An 18,479-nucleotide genomic window follows, 5' to 3' on the forward strand; every position below is an offset into this window, starting at 1 on the left:
AGAGAAACTGGAGCAAGCCTGAAGCCCACAAGTCCCACCAAGAAAATACTGAGACCTCCAGAGGTCCGAAAAGAAGATCCTATGAATCCCTGAGTACAGGTACAGCGGCGGCAGACAGATATAGTAGCGCTGCGGCACTTTGGCGCTGTTTTATACATTTCTAAAGGCTCCCCACCGCACTCAAAGGGAGTGAAGAGAGCCCCCCATTGCTGCACACCCGGTTACAGCTTCACCAGGGAATCCAGCAGTCCGGAGGAATCACCGGAGACAAGCACCGGCAAGAAGCTCCGGCTGACAGCCGGTTTACAGATCAGTGCGCCGCAGCAGGCCGGATCTTCTTCGCGCACAGCTGCTGCTGCAGCGGCGCGCACACCACCCGGAACCCCTCCCTCTCCCTGCGGCACAGGACAGAGAGCCGACGAGAAGACCCGGACCGGAGCGGCTCCCTTGAGACCTCAAGCAGGGAGGTAAGAGGTCCCGGGACCAGCGCTCAGAAGGCTCCCTCTCTTGTGGTGCGGCTGCAGCGGCGCGGTTGGGGCTGATAACCCCGAACAAGTGGGGACAGCAGCTCACGGCCGGCGCTGTAAGCCCCGCCCTCTCTCTCAGTCTCCTAAAATATTAACCCCTGCAGCAGTTTAGAGAAAAGAACATAAGGAATAGCTTTTCTGCCTCTCTCCAGCGTTGTTACAGGGGGAATTTATCCAGTGTGACTGCCATATATAATATTAACAGCGCTTCTCTCCCTCATCCCATTGGGTTTATTCAAATACAAAAACGATCTCAAGAGTTGAAATATTTCCATTAAAAAGGAACCCCACTGTGAATGTTTTGAAAGGTGTTGATATCCTAGGCATAAATACTTCGCAGAAAGTGCATAGAGCTGGTACACAGCAAGTGCTACCAGCCTGTATTGCTAACCCCTGTTGTGCCTAATTCTGCGTTCACATTTATCCCTCCTGTCACTACCAAGGAAATTAAACCATTAATAAGAACTGCCTACAGTTAATAAAGGATACAAGGAACTATAACGAATTGCTGGATCTCGTCTCCACTACATTATGCTATGTCACACCGTATCAAGCCTATATCCTTAGAGAATAAGTGTCTCATACTCTCATAATTGACAGTCTGTCAGAATGGATTTCTTGTCTAGCGGTCTATTTGATATAGAGTAATACAATAACCTTTGATTGTTTAATAAGCAAAGTGCCTGCTGGCATATCTGTTGATCTGTATCAACCTTCTTTACTTCCAAAATAGGTGTGCATTTAATCTAGCTTTGTCTTTTTGCTCAAATTCAATTCTCTCTGCCGATCTCGGTACCTGGGACCACTGTGGGGGTAGTATCTAAAAGCCAGTCTAACACATAACCCACATAGGTCTTTTCTTATCTTTTAAACCTAGCACTTATCATAATGAGTGCCAAAAATAACAAAACGGTAAAAGCCATTTCCGCTAATACACAGAAAACTAAAGGGTCCTATAATAACCCTAATAGGAATTCAATTTACCCTACTAGTCCTAGGAGATCAAGGTCACGGTCACCTCACAACAAGAAAGAGGACCTGTCTCCAAATAATGCAGCTAAACACAACAGAAAAGACAATAAAAGCAAGATAAATCCTAGTCCTTCAGTTTCATTATCTAAACATACACCAACTAAATCTGGTGAAATAATGGATACAACTCTCTCAAGTAAAAGAAAAGTGTTGGGAGACTTCACCGAAAAATTTGGTGTAGAACATGATACAGCAGCAATCGAATCAGATGATTCATCTGCTTCCTACTCCTCTCCCACTGGGCCGGAATCATCACGTTTCAGAAGAGACACAGATGAGGGCTCCTTTAATAAATCTGACATAGAAAGATACATGTCCAATTTAGCAGAAAAAATCCATAACAGCCTACAAATCTCTATAGAAAAACAGACACGTATCAGTCAGAACACTTTTGACATGGTTAGTCAGAAACTAGAAAATCACGAAAAAAGAATAGGGTTAATGGAAGACAAATCCGTGTCCATAGCCAAAGAAAATAAAGAGATCAGACATGAGCTTCAATCCTTAAAAAATAAAATGGCAGATATAGAGGACAGAAGCAGACGCAACAATATAAAAATCAGGGGCATCCCCGAGTCGATCCCTCCAGATGGCCTTGCTGAATATACTAAAGAGGTATTTCGAAATATTATCCCAACTCTGAAAGATCAAGATCTGATTATAGATAGGATACATAGGCTTCCGAAGCCCCCAAGCGTAGCTAGAGATCTGCCGAGGGACGTTATACTAAGAATACATTTCTTTCATATAAAGGAAGAACTTCAAACCAAGGTCAAAGAATTGGGAGGCTTCCCTGAACCTTACACACATCTTAGGTTTTATGCAGACCTGTCAAAATTCACTATAGAGGGGAGGAAATCGTTTAAGAACATCACAATCCCTCTTAGAGATAAAGAAATCCCATACAAATGGGGATTTCCTCTGAAACTTATTGTTCATTACAGAGGGAAAACTCATGTGCTGCTTTCCCCTGAGGAGGGCATAGAATTTTTGAGAGATATGAATATCCCGTTTCGTAATTTAACTCCTGATTCTAGAAATGCCACTTGATCGGCCCGATCCTATAGATGGACTAAAGTTTATATATCAGCTGTATTTCAAGAAAATATGTTGATTTACTTACATTTATCTATTTTATGTTAAGGTTACTAGGAGGATGTCTCTACGGAGTCAGTTTTTTCCACGGACTTTTTCCCCTTTCTAGTGAAGTGGACTCCTCCGAGGAAGAGTCCTTCTGAAGGACCTCTGGTTCATATTATTGTTATTTTGTTATTGTTTTCCTGTAGGAAATTTTACGATCCAAAAGGATCTATTGTTCACATTACAAGTATTACTGTATATCAATATTATTGTTATTGTGTTTTATTTCTCTAGGAAATTTTGGGCAATAATTTCTATATAAGTTACACTTAAAAATTAGTATTTTTTCTCCCATCTGGACTGCACTGCTAGACAAACTCTTTCAGAATGAAAATTAAATTGGCGACATACAATGTCAGAGGGCTTAACAGCCCCAGAAAACGTTTTGCGATCCGTAGTGATATAAAGGGCTCTCATTCTGACATTGTGTGCCTCCAAGAGACAAAATTTAAAGCTGATAACCATCCTGCTTTCTCCGAAAGGAGCTATCCTAACTCCTTCGAATCTTCAGGTTCCAAAAAGAAGGCTGGTGTACTCACCATGATAAAAAATACTGTTGCTTTTGAATTACTGGAAGAATTTAAGGACAACAAAGGTCATTTTCACATTTTAGTGTGCAAAATTAATAACTCTATATACACTATTGTTAATACATATGTTCCAAATAGGGGCCAAATTAAATTCCTTAACAAACTTGCCAAAAAAATTGATAAAGTAAAAAAAGGTTCCCTTCTGATCGCTGGTGACTTTAATGTGGTCCCAGATACATCTCTGGATTCTTCCACTCCAAACAGAAAGGATTCAATAAACCTCAATAGATGGATCTTTGGGAAAGAATTGTTTGATGTCTTTCGTTGCTTGAATTCCACCTCCAAAGAATATAGTCACTTCTCAGATGTCCATCAGTCGGCATCGAGGATAGACCTAATATTAACGGATATCTTCACCCTTACTAGATTCTCCTCTGTTTCCATATTACCAAAGAGTGTCTCTGATCATGCGCCAGTCGTTGGAGAATTTGAGGAAGGAACCCCACTAAACGCTCAGTACCTATGGAAAAATAATGCCACACTTTTTAACAACCCAACTATTAAAAATGAAATTGCGCTAGCTATAAAAAATTATTTTAAAGAAAATGAAAGTGGCCTCTCGGATCCATTCACTTATTGGAATGCTCATAAGGCAGTTTTAAGGGGAATTTTAATCCAAATCTCGTCTAAAGTAAAGAAACAAAATAGGAAAAAGATTTCCGAACTCCAAAGTATAATCAGGAGTAAAGAATCTCTTCAAAGCTCAAGAACAACCCCCTGCCCGACTACTCAGTCGGAGATCTCCAAATTGAGAATGGAGCTGAGGTCCATTATCTTCTCATCTCACGACGCAGTCTTAAAAGCGTCAAAATGTAAACAATATTCAGATCTAAACCGTCCCACCAAATACATGACAAATAGGATAAAAGGATATAGATTAAAAAATAGAATAGATAGAATCACAAATCACAAGAATATCTTGGTTTCACACCCACAAGATATAGCCAATGCCTTTGCTAAGTACTACAAAGATCTTTACAATATTAATAAAGACCCATCCCAATATAACCCATCTAAAGTAGATATAGACTCTTTTCTTTCCTCTATGAAGCTCCCCAAAATTAAAAAAGAAGATTTAGACTATCTTTCCTCACCCTTTGACATAGAGGAGACGTTGGAAACCATTAAATATTTAAAATCTCACAAAACCCCGGGTCCAGACGGTTTCAGTAATGACTATTATAAAATCTTTGGAGACCTCTTAGCCCCCCACCTCACTAAAGTGTTTAATATTGCTTCGAATCTAGGCAGCTTTCCTAATGAAATGACAAAATCCACTATAGTCCTGATCCCTAAACCCAACTCTGACCCTACTCAAGTCACCAATTATAGACTTATCTCTTTAATTAATTCGGACTTAAAAATATACTCAAAAATAATAGCAAACAGACTGGGCCAATTCCTTCCTAACTTAATTTCAAATGATCAGATAGGATTTGTACAGAAAAGACAATCCACAGATGGTACAAGGAGATTGATCAATCTGATCAAATTAATTAAATCGAAAAAAATGGAATCTGCAATTATTTCACTCGACGCCGAAAAAGCGTTCGATCGGCTAAATTGGGCTTATCTAGAAGCCACACTTCTAAAATTCGGCTTTCATTCTAAATTTCTTAATAATATTTTAGCATTATATTCTAGCCCAAATGCTAGAGTCTATGTTAATAATCACCTATCAGACCCTTTTATGATCACCAATGGTACCAGACAAGGGTGTCCATTATCCCCTTTGTTATTCGTTCTGGCCATTGAGCCGTTGGCACAATTAATTAGGGAAGACGCTGATATCTTGGGCATAAAGACAGATAAACGAGAATACAAAATAGGGCTTTACGCGGATGACATCATTTTAACAATATCTAAACCCCATGATTCTATCTCTAAAATTCTATATGTACTTCAGACCTTTTCAAAAGTGTCTTATTTCAAAATTAATAATTCCAAATCCAGTATTTTACCATTTAATCTAGATAATAAACAAATAGAACAGATAGGGAAACTTACGACGTGGCACTGGTCGGAAAATTTTATAACATATCTAGGCCTAAAATTTGGGAGGAACATAGACACTTTGATGCAAACCAACATTGAATTGATTTTGAAATCAATTACCCCAGATCTCAACATCTATGGAGGTAGAGGACTATCATGGTGGGGCAAAATCATGACATTTAAATCTTATATCCTACCGAAAATTTTATATGTCTTTAGATCTCTTCCGTTAAAGGTCTCCCCATCCTTACTGGCAAACATACAATCTCAGTGTAACCTTTTTGTTTGGGGAGGTAAGAAAGCCAGAATTGCAATAAACGTTCTTTACAAGAGTAAACATTTAGGAGGAGCAGGTCTACCTAATATAGCAGCATATTACTACTCCTTTCTAATAAAAAACAGTTTGTATTGGTGGCCTCAACCAGAGACTCCGGCCTGGTATGAAATTGAATCATACTTCAACAATAACAAATCACCAAATGTTTTGATGCTGGACTCTCTTCTTCTGAAGAATAAAAAACCAGCGAATCTTCACCCTATTTACCAACCGATAATGCAAGCATGGAAGAAATTGGCCCATCCAAAAAGAGGGATTAAAAAATTTGACTCTTTAAAAAACCTATCTTTACCTCTCATATTTTCATTGTTCAAACAAGAAATTGATCCATTCTGGGCCACTAAAGGCATAACGAAGTTGAAGGATCTGTTAGAAGACTCCAACTGTTGTACATTTAGTCGTCTCAAAACTAAATATGAGATTCCTTCATCATCCTTCCTTCAATACTTAATACTAAAAGAGGTTATCAGTAAATTCCTAAAAAGTTCCTCACATATTTCAGAGCCAACAGTCAATCTGTTGAATAATATAGACCATTGTGTGTTCTGGAGTGTGAAATACATATATAATTGGTTTAATACAAATTCGGAGTTTACTAAAACACAAAACATATTTAAATGGGAATCTGAACTTGGTTTACAATATTGCAATGACGAATGGGAAAGAGCCTGCTCGATCTCACTTTCCTCTACCATATCCACTTCGCTCCAAGAAACACATCAAAAAGTCCTATCCAGGTGGTACTATACACCAGCCAGACTGGCAAGAATAAACTCAACGCATTCAGCTGATTGCTGGAGAGGTTGCGGACAAAGAGGGAATCTACTACATATCCTATGGCATTGTCCACACATTAGGCCCCTTTGGGCTAATGTTTCTGGCCTGATAAATAAAGTTCATTCCGCAGATATTCCGCTTTCTCCTCAATTTGCGTTGTTATCATTAGATACTCAACTAATTTCGCCACCTTTAGTGGAATTAACCATACACATTCTATTAATTGTAAAAAACTCCATCATTTTCTTTTGGAAGAGGCCTGACCCGCCACCATTTAAAGACATAATGGATAAAATTCATACACACAGATCATTTGAGAGCAAATTGGCATTAGTAAATAATACTTTTGATAAATATGCAAAAAAGTGGTCCAGATGGATGGAATTATTCCCTCAAGATTAATAATGTCTGGTATAATTGCCCAAAGTTAAATGTTTATTAATTGTTTTTTATATATTATAAATTCAACAATTTATACAAGGACTTGCAGGTCCTTTGTTTTCTTCTCTCCTTTTTCATATCCCGTCCCCACCTTTCCTCCCCACCCCTGTTGTCCCTCCCTGGTTATAAGTTTTAAAATAATAAAACGTTTGAAACACAAACTTCATATAGGAATAACAGGTGAGAGAAAGGAAGTTGAGGCTTAAGGTATGTTCACAGTCGGTGAACTGTGATATTTGAAAAATCACAGCATGGTGACAGTGGTTAGCTCTGCAGCACAGGTTTCAAATCCCACCAAGGACAACATCTGCAAGGAGTTTGTATGTTCTCCCCGTGCTTGAGTGTGTTTCCTCCAGGATCTCCAATGGGGACTGTAATTATCTGTAAAGAGCTTCAGCATATGATAGCACATTTAACATGATGTATTTTTGACTAGGATTCTCCCCCCCCCCGTGTTTCAGTTGGGGTTAAATCCTCTCATACAAGACTTATTTATAAGCCGACTCTTTATAACCCCACAGAGTGGTAAAAAGAGATTTTGATGCATATATCTAAGGTCTTGTGCAAAAACCATGACTCCGTGAGACACTAGTAAATGAATGGCTTCCTTGTGCTATTCCCAACCACCCTCCTAAGCAGGATCCATAGCACTGGACAAAACCTGTACACTTGACAAGGGGTTTGTTTGGTTTGTCAAAGACAGGGTATCTGGATCTGAGAAGGTAGTTTATATCCACACTATTACAGAACTGTACAGCAACCTGGAATCCATTAACATTGCTCCTAAAACCATCATGTTACTTATTCCCACCGATACCTGAAGCATTATAAAGGGCTAGATAGGAAGTCTGGATGTGCTCATCACTCCATCTCCACCATTACAACCCAGGAGACCAGCACTCGCTAGTAGTAGTAGTAGAAGTAGCTTTGTATTTGGCAGACCATAGGCAGCTTTCAGGCCTACATAAGGAGGCCAGGTCACAGAGCTGGATTTCATACCGATGGTTTGTATGCAAGGAGCAAACACACAGCAGGGGGGATTAAAGGGAACCTGTCACCACGTTTTTGGAAGATGGGATAAAAATAGCGTTAAATAGGGGCAGAGGTGGGCGTTACATTAGTGTGTTTGTTATGCGTTTATTACCCACCTAAGTTGCCGAAATACGTTTGCAAAGTCTCCGTTTTCGCCTGTCAATCAGGCTGGTCTGGTCAAAAGGGCGTCTTGTCTTCTCCCAGATTTTGCGTAGTTTTCCGTTGGTGGCGTAGTGGTGTGCGCATGCCCAAAGTCCCGAATCCTCTGCCAGGGGATTTAAAAGAGCGCGCTGTTTGTTTTCATTGGTGATCGGTGGGCGCGGCCATCTACCTTTGGCCGCGCGTGCGCAGAAGCGGCGCTCTGCTGGCCGCGGCTTCAGGAAAATGGCCGCGGGATGCCACGCGTGCGCAGATGGATATCGCGGCGGCCATTTTCCTGAAGCCGCGGCCAGCAGAGCGCCGCTTCTGCGCACGCGCGGCCAAAGGAAGATGGCCGCGCCCACCGATCACCAATGAAAACGAACAGCGCGCTCTTTTAAATCCCCTGGCAGAGGATTCGGGACCTTGGGCATGCGCACACCACTACGCCACCAACGGAAAACTACGCAAAATCTGGGGGAAGACAACGCCCTTTTGACCAGACCAGCCTGATTGACAGGCGAAAACGGAGACTTTGCAAACGTATTTCGGCAACTTAGGTGGGTAATAAACGCATAACAAACACACTAATGTAATGCCCACCTCTGCCCCTATTTAACGCTATTTTTATCCCATCTTCCAAAAACGTGGTGACAGGTTCCCTTTAAGCAGCACTAAACACTGAAAGAAATCCCTCACAATCCAATGGTCTCCGGTAATGGCGGCCACAAAGATAAACCCCACACACAGCCGTCCACAGCCGCCGCAGCAGCAGCCATAACCAGCGCTATACACGGAGCAGTACCTGCACGCCGCCTGCGTTCCACCACGGTTGAGCCTAGAGTGTATGGGCTCCTTCCAGGTCCTGACTGCAGCCCATACACTCTAGCCGGCTCACTGTGAAGATGCTAGAGTGTATGGGCTCCTTCCTGGATCCCTGACTGCAGCCCATACACTCTAGCCGGCTCACTACTGAAGATGCTAGAGTGTATGGGCTCCTTCCTGGTGCCTGACTGCAGCCCATACACTCTAGCCGGCTCATTACTGAAGATGCTAGAGTGTATGGGCTCCTTCCTGGTATATATTATTGTAGATATAGACTGTAAAAAGAAAAGAATGTCCAGCTTCACCGAATCCGTAAAAGAGTTTTCTTTATTCACATACTATTGAGCATAGAGGATACAGACTTCAGCACAAGCCATATGGGTAACAATCTCAACGCGTTTCTGGAGACTAAGCTCCCTTAATCATGACATTCTAGATATAGACTGTACAGACTCCTTTCAGGCATATATTATTGTAGATACAGACTGTACGGGCTCCTGTCAGGTATATATTATTGTAGATATACACTCACTGGCCACTTTATTAGGTACACCTGTCCAACTTCTTGTTAACACTTAATTTCTAATCAGCCAATCACATGGCGGCAACTCAGTGCATTTAGGCATGTAGACATGGTCAAGACAATCTCCTGCAGTTCAAACCGAGCATCAGTATGGGGAAGAAAGGTGATTTGAGTGCCTTTGAACGTGGCATGGTTGTTGTTGCCAGAAGGGCTGGTCTGAGTATTTCAGAAACTGCTGATCTACTGGGATTTTCACGCACAACCATCTCTAGGGTTTACAGAGAATGGTCCGAAAAAGAAAAAAAATCCAGTGAGCGGCAGTTCTGTGGGCGGAAATGCCTTGTTGATGCCAGAGGTCAGAGGAGAATGGGCAGACTGGTTCGAGCTGATAGAAAGGCAACAGTGACTCAAATCGCCACCCGTTACAACCAAGGTAGGCCTAAGAGCATCTCTGAACGCACAGTGCGTCGAACTTTGAGGCAGATGGGCTACAGCAGCAGAAGACCACACCGGGTACCACTCCTTTCAGCTAAGAACAGGAAACTGAGGCTACAATTTGCACAACCTCATCGAAATTGGACAGTAGAAGATTGGAAAAACGTTGCTTGGTCTGATGAGTCTCGATTTCTGCTGCGACATTCGGATGGTAGGGTCAGAATTTGGCATAAACAACATGAAATCTTTGGGATGTGGTGGAACGGGAGATTCGCATCAGGGATGTGCAGCCGACAAATCTGCGGCAACTGTGTGATGCCATCATGTCAATATGGACCAAAATCTCTGAGGAATGCTTCCAGCACCTTGTTGAATCTATGCCACGAAGAATTGAGGCAGTTCTGAAGGCAAAAGGGGGTCCAACCCGTTACTAGCATGGTGTACCTAATAAAGTGGCCAGTGAGTGTAGACTGTAAGGGCTCCTGTCAGGCATATATTATTGTAGATATAGACTGTACGGGCTCCTGTCAGGTATATATTATTGTAGATATAGACTGTACGGGCTCCTGTCAGGTATATATTATTGTAGATATAGACCGTACGGGCTCCTGTCAGGTATATATTATTGTAGATACAGACTGTACGGGCTCCTGTCAGGTATATATTATTGTAGATATAGACTGTATGGGCTCCTGTCAGGCATATATTATTGTAGATACAGACTGTACGGACTCCTGTCAGGCATATATTATTGTAGATACAGACTGTACGGGCTCCTGTCAGGTATATATTATTGTAGATATAGACTGTACGGGCTCCTGTCAGGTATATATTATTGTAGATACAGACTGTACGGGCTCCTGTCAGGTATATATTATTGTAGATATAGACTGTACGGGCTCCTGTCAGGTATATATTATTGTAGATACAGACTGTACGGGCTCCTGTCAGGTATATATTATTGTAGATACAGACTGTACGGACTCCTGTCAGGCATATATTATTGTAGATATAGACTGTACGGGCTCCTGTCAGGTATATATTATTGTAGATACAGACTGTACAGGCTCCTGTCAGGTATATATTATTGTAGATATAGAATGTACGGGCTCCTGTCAGGTATATATTATTGTAGATATAGACTGTATGGGCTCCTTCCTGGTTCCCTGACTGCAGCCCATACACTCTAGCCGGCTCACTACTGAAGATGCTAGAGTGTATGGGCTCCTTCCAGGTGCCTGACTGCAGCCCATACACTCTAGCCAGCTCATTATTGAAGATGCTAGAGTGTATGGGCTCCTTCCTGGTATATATTATTGTAGATATAGACTGTACAGACTCCTTTCAGGCATATATTATTGTAGATATAGACTGTACGGGCTCCTGTCAGGTATATATTATTGTACATATAGACTGTATGGGCTCCTTTCTGGTTCCCTGACTGCAGCCCATACACTCTAGCCGGCTCACTACTGAAGATGCTAGAGTGTATGGGCTCCTTCCAGGTGCTTGACTGCAGCCCATACACTCTAGCCGGCTCACTACTGAAGATGCTAGAGTGTATGGGCTCCTTCCTGGTATATATTATTGTAGATATAGACTGTACAGACTCCTTTCAGGCATATATTATTGTAGATATAGACTGTACGGGCTCCTGTCAGGTATATATTATTGTAGATATAGACTGTACGGGCTCCTGTCAGGTATATATTATTGTAGATACAGACTGTACGGGCTCCTGTCAGGTATATATTATTGTAGATACAGACTGTACTGGCTCCTGTCAGGTATATATTATTGTGGATACAGACTGTACGGGCTCCTGTCAGGTATATATTATTGTAGATATAGACTGTATGGGCTCCTGTCAGGCATATATTATTGTAGATACAGACTGTACGGGCTCCTGTCAGGTATATATTATTGTAGATATAGACTGTACGGGCTCCTGTCAGGTATATATTATTGTAGATATAGACTGTATGGGCTCCTGTCACGTATATATTATTGTAGATACAGACTGTACAGGCTCCTGTCAGGTATATATTATTGTAGATACAGACTGTACAGGCTCCTGTCAGGTATATATTATTGTAGATACAGACTGTACGGGCTCCTGTCAGGTATATATTATTGTAGATACAGACTGTACAGGCTCCTGTCAGGTATATATTATTGTAGATATAGACTGTACGGGCTCCTGTCAGGTATATATTATTGTAGATATAGACTGTATGGGCTCCTTCCTGGTTCCCTGACTGCAGTCCATACACTCTAGCCGGCTCACTACTGAAGATGCTAGAGTGTATGGGCTCCTTCCAGGTGCCTGACTGCAGCCCATACACTCTAGCCGGCTCATTATTGAAGATGCTAGAGTGGGCTCCTTCCTGGTATATATTATTGTAGATATAGACTGTATGGGCTCCTTTCAGGCATATATTATTGTAGATACAGACTGTACAGGCTCCTGTCAGGTATATATTATTGTAGATATAGACTGTATGGGCTCCTGTCAGGCATATATTATTGTAGATATAGACTGTACGGGCTCCTGTCAGGTATATATTATTGTAGATACAGACTGTACGGGCCCCTGTCAGGTATATATTATTGTAGATACAGACTGTACAGGCTCCTGTCAGGTATATATTATTGTAGATATAGACTGTATGGGCTCCTTCCTGGTTTCCTGACTGCAGCCCATACACTCTAGCCGGCTCTCTACTGAAGATGCTAGAGTGTATGGGCTCCTTCCTGGTATATATTATTGTAGATATAGACTGTACGGGCTCCTGTCAGGTATATATTATTGTAGATATAGACTGTACGGGCTCCTGTCAGGTATATATTATTGTAGATATAGAATGTACGGGCTCCTGTCAGGCATATATTATTGTAGATACAGACTGTACAGACTCCATTCAGGCATATATTATTGTAGATATAGACTGTACGGGCTCCTGTCAGATATATATTATTGTAGATATAGACTGTACGGACTCCTGTCAGATATATATTATTGTAGATATAGACTGTACGAACTCCTGTCAGATATATATTATTGTAGATACCGACTGTACAGGCTCCTGTCAGGTATATATTATTGTAGATACAGACTGTACGGGCTCCTGTCAGGTATATATTATTGTAGATACAGACTGTACGGGCTCCTGTCAGATATATATTATTGTAGATACAGACTGTACAGGCTCCTGTCAGGTATATATTATTGTAGATATAGACTGTATGGGCTCCTGTCAGGTATATATTACTGTAGATATACTGTAGACTGTACGGGCTCCTGTCAGGTATATATAAGTGATGATATCAGAATGTATGGGCCCCTGTCAGGTATATATTACAGTAGTGATGATATCAGAATGTATGGGCTCCTATCAGGTATATATATCATTGACGGTATCAGAATGTGTGGGCTCCTGTCAGGTATATATTAGTGATGATATCAGAATGTATGGGCCCCTGTCAGGTATATATTACAGTAGTGATGATATCAGAATGTATGGGCCCCTGTCAGGTATATATTAGTGATGATATCAGAATGTATGGGCCCCTGTCAGGTATATATTACAGTAGTGATGATATCAGAATGTATGGGCTCCTGTCAGGTATATATTACTGATGATATCAGAATGTATGGCCTCCTGTCAGGTATATATTAGTGATGATATCAGAATGTATGGGCCCCTGTCAGGTATATATTAGTGATGATATCAGAATGTATGGGCTCCTGTCAGGTATATATTAGTGATGATATCAGAATGTATGGGCCCCTGTCAGGTATATATTAGTGATGATATCAGAATGTAAGGGCCCCTGTCAGGTATATATATTAGTGATGTATCAGAATGTATGGGCTCCTGTCAGGTATATATTAGTGATGGTATCAGAATGTATGGGCCCCATCAGGTATATATATTAGTGATGATATCAGACTGTATGGGCCCCTGTCAGGTATATATTATTGTAGATATAGACTGTATGGGCCCCTGTCAGGTATATATGCTGCGATTGTTCTCGTATGCTGATTTGGCATGAAAAAATAATCACAGATGTGATCTGCCCCATAGATTAACACTGGTCCGAGTGCCATGCGATGCTTTCTCACATAGCGCTCGTCCGTATTCTACGCTAGTGTGACCCCGGCCTTAAACTTATGAAGCGACACAGACCACCTGCAGTTCAGCCACCATCAATATTTAAATTACAAGTTTTTCACCATCCAAAAAAATGCTAAATTTTACCTAGTTCCATAGGTTTCTTAAAGGGAACCTGTCACCAGGTTTTCCCCATATATAGTACCACCAGCACCTATATGCCCTTATACACACCCTTCTAGAGTGCTGTACCGTATATACTCGCGTATAAGCCGAAATTTTTTTGGGCAGAAAGAGACCCTCTCGGCTTATACTCGAGTCATTGTCGGCGGGGAAGCGGCTGCTGTCACATACTCACCTGCTCCTGGCGCGGTCCCTGCATGTCCGATGGTCTCCGGGCAGCTCTTCCTGTGTTCAGCGGTCACGTGGTTCTGCTCATTAATGAATATGGACGCATAATGGTTAAGGCTATGTGCGCACGTTGCAGATTTGCTTGAGGAAATGTCTGCATGGTTAGTGCGTCTCTTAGCAGAAAACGCAGTGGAAATTCTGTACTTTTTTATGCGAATTTGATGCGTTTCTGTAAATCGTGAGCGCTAAATAAAGATATATTAAAAATAAATAAATAAAGGAATTTGATGCATTTCCTTATTCAAACTCTTCACGAGATACCCTCATTAATATTAACTAAAGACACACACACACCCATGTAGGAGCATTAACATAATTAACCTACATATGCTGTAAAAAAAACAACTAAGAAACCTGCGTGAAATGCAATATGTTTATTTTTCAAAAAATAAAACCTGCATGGGCTCCCGCATAATTTTCATAACCAGCAGTGGGAATGCTGACAGCTGATGTTACTATTCTGGAAAGGAGCCAATAACCATAAAGGTTCCCAGGCTATTAATATCAGCTCACAGCTGTTTGCTTAGCCTTTACTGGCTATTTTACAGGGGGACACAAAATATTGACATAAAATCCAACCAGCAAATGCTAGGCAGACAGCTGTAGGCTGATATTTATAGCCTGTGAAGAGGCCATGGATATTGGCAGCCCCACAGGCTAAAAACCATCAGCTCTCAGTCGTCGCAGAAATGGCGCATCTTATAGATGTGCCAATTCTGGCACTTAGCCTCGCTCTTCCCACCTGCCCTGTAGCAGAGGGGTTCATAATTGTGCGGTTGATGTCACCTTTTTATTGTCCAGTAACATCAAGCCCACAGGTTAGTAATGGAGAGGCATCTATCAGACATCTCTCCATTACTAAGCTGGCCTAATGTCACCTTACAATACAAAGGTGACATTAACCCCTTATTACCCCATATGCCACCGCTACAGGGCAGTGAGAAGACAGAGGCTGAGTGCCAGAATTGGCGCATCATACAGATGCACCTTTTCTGGGGTGGCAATAACCATGGTCCCTCTCTAGGCTATAATATCTGTCCTCAGTCACTGGCTTTCACTCTGTGGCACAGAAAATTGTGCGGGAGCCCACGCCAATTTTTTCAGTGAAAACATTATTAAATACATACAGGCCCCATATTTTACACACACACACACTACTAACCGTATTAGTCACTGACCTATATAAGTCTAAACTGTTCTGCAATGGTTTACTGTATGTAAACCATGTCTCCTATCCTGTCAGCCTCTGCAATGATTTAACAGAAGCCGACAAATTAACTATCAGCTATTCCGCTGTCCGTGTGATATATTATTATATATATATATATATATATATATATATATATATATATATACACACATACACACACACACACATACATACACACAGACAGTACAGACCAAATGTTTAGAAACCTCATTTAAAGATTTTTCTGTATTTTCATGACTATGAAAACTGTACATTCACACTGAAGGCATCAAAACTATGTGGAATTATATACTTAATAAAAGTGTAAGGCAACTGAAAATATGTCTTATATTCTAGGTTTTTCAAAGTAGCCACGTTTTGCTTTGATGACTGCTTTGCACACTCTTGGCATTCTCTTGATGAGCTTCAAGAGGTAGTCACTGGGAATGGTCTTCCAACAATCTTGAAGGAGTTCCCAGAGATGCTTAGCACTTGTTGGCCCTTTTGCCTTCACTCTGCGGTCCAGCTCACCCCAAACCATCTTGATTGGGTTCAGGTCTGGTGACTGTGGAGGCCAGGTCATCTGGCGTAGCACCCCATCACTCTCCTTCTTGGTCAAATAGCCCTTACACAGCCTGGAGGTGTGTTTGGGGTCATTGTCCTGTTGAAAAATAAATGATGGTCCAACTAAACGCAAACCGGATGGAATAGCATGTCGCTGCAAGATGCTGTGGTAGCCATGATGGTTCAGTTTTGAATAAATCCCCAACAGTGTCACCAGCAAAGCCCCCCACACCATCACACCTCCTCCTCCATGCTTCACGGTGGAAACCAGGCATTTAGAGTCCATCCGTTCACCTTTTCTGTGTACAAAGACACGGTGGTTGGAACCAAAGATCTCAAATTTGGACTCATCTGACCAAAGCACAGGTTTCCACTGGTCTAATGTCCATTCCTTGTGTTATTTAGCCCAAACAAGTCTCTTCTGCTTGTTGCCTGTCCTTAGCAGTGGTTTCCTAGCAGCTATTTTACCATGAAGGCCTGCTGCACAAAGTCTCCTCTTAAGGGCTTGTTTCCATTTGCGAGAAACACGTCCGTATCTCGCATGTGGAAACCAAGCTGTAGCACCTGCACTCCAGAGCGGAGCGTGCGGCCGCATAGGAACACATGGAGCTGCATGCTCCGCTCCAAAGTGCTGGCACCACAGCTTGGTTTCCACATGCGAGATACGGATGTGTTTCTCGCAAATGGAAACAAGCCCTAACAGTTGTTGTAGAGATGTGTCTGCTGCTAGAACTCTGTGTGGCATTGACCTGGTCTCTAATCTGAGCTGCTGTTAACCTGCGATTTCTGAGGATGGTGACTCGGATAAACTTATCCTCAGAAGCAGAGGTGACTCTTGGTATTCCTTTCCTGGGGCGGTCCTCATGTGAGCCAGTTTCTTAGTAGCGCTTGGTGGTTTTTGCCACTGCACTTGGGGACACTTTCAAAGTTTTCCCAATTTTTCGGACTGACTGACCTTCATTTCTTAAAGTAATGATGGCCACTCGTTTTTCTTTACTTAGCTGCTTTTTTCCTGCCATAATACAAATTCTAACAGTCTATTCAGTAGGACTATCAGCTGTGTATCCACCAGACTTCTGCACAACACAACTGATGGTCCCAATCCCATTTATAAGGCAAGAAATCCCACTTATTAAACCTGACAGGGCACACCTGTGAAGTGAAAATCATTCCCAGTGACTACCTCTTGCAGCTCATCAAGAGAATGCCAAGAGTGTGCAAAGCAGTCATCAAAGAAAAAGGTGGCTACTTTGAAGAACCTAGAATATAAGACATAATTTCAGTTGTTTCACACTTTTTTGTTAAGTATATAATTCCACATGTGTTAATTCATAGTTTTGATGCCTTCAGTGTGAATGTACAATTTTCATAGTCATGAAAATACAGAAAAATCTTTAAATGAGGTGTGTCCAAACTTTTGTTCTGTAGTGTATCTCTTTAGATTTTATATACACCTATACTGTGTGTATATATATCTATTCTATTGTAACCTGTCAGTGTGATTTTACTGTACACTGCACCTGAATTGTCAGCCTTTCAAAGGACACCGTTGCGTATTTCTCGCAAGTCACACTGATGGCCCGTGTGGTGCGAGTTTTTCTTGCACAAATCTCGGCTGATATACGGTGTCTCGGAGTCTCGGCTGATATACGGTGCAAATCACAGCATACTGCAATTTCACTCGCACATATACGGCCTTGAAAAAAAAGTGATGGGAGATTAACATTGGTTCGAGTGCTATGCGATTTATTCCTCTCTAGTGTGACTCCGGCCTTAAAGGGAAAATCATTAAAAATTTATATTTTTTAAAATTTGTAAAATTTCTGATTTTTTACAAAATAAAGCAAAACATATCAACTCAAGTTTACCATTATCATAAAGTCTAATATAACACGAAAAAAAAATTAATCTCAAAATCAATGGGATGTTGAAGCATTCCAGAGTTATTACTATATAAAGTGACACTGGTCAGATTTTAAAAAATTGGCCCCGCCACAAAGGGGCTAAGAGCTTGTACATGTGAACATTGTTTCAAAGGTGGCTGTTGTGAACTGTGTTTCTGGGCTCCCTCTGGTGGTCACTAACGGTATTGTGTTAGGCATGTCTTGTTGCAGGCCTGAGCTCCAGCTGTGTCGTTAAGCAGCGGGTGTTCCCTATTTCAGTCTCCTCTGGACTCAGTCTCTTGCCTGGCATCGTTGTATCCAGACCTATATGGTCTCCTCTGGATTCCTTTCAGTCTGCCTCATGCAAGAAAAGCTAAGTCTGTTTTGTACAATTTGGATCGTTTGCATTATTTAGTGTTTTTGTCCAGCTTGTTTAACATTTGATTTTCTGACTCGCTGGAAGCTCTAGGGGGCTGATATTCTCCCTCCACACCGTCAGTCGGTGTGGGGGTTCTTGAATATTCA

The 18,479-nt window shown here is 41.6% G+C and overlaps 1 protein-coding gene across 1 annotated transcript in view; it reads right to left on the minus strand.

Moving 5' to 3' along the window:
* LOC143798308 (exonuclease 3'-5' domain-containing protein 2-like) overlaps positions 1-8,835 on the minus strand; it is a 92,025-nt gene extending 83,190 nt beyond the window's left edge. Inside the window, exon 1 of the mRNA XM_077281108.1 lies at positions 8,815-8,835. The gene's annotated coding sequence lies outside the window, so the exon portion shown is untranslated. The remainder of the gene's footprint in view (positions 1-8,814) is intronic.
* Positions 8,836-18,479: the final 9,644 nt, after the last annotated feature.

Source organism: Ranitomeya variabilis, chromosome 1 (assembly GCF_051348905.1).
Source record: "Ranitomeya variabilis isolate aRanVar5 chromosome 1, aRanVar5.hap1, whole genome shotgun sequence".
NCBI classification, from domain to species: Eukaryota; Metazoa; Chordata; class Amphibia; order Anura; family Dendrobatidae; genus Ranitomeya; species Ranitomeya variabilis.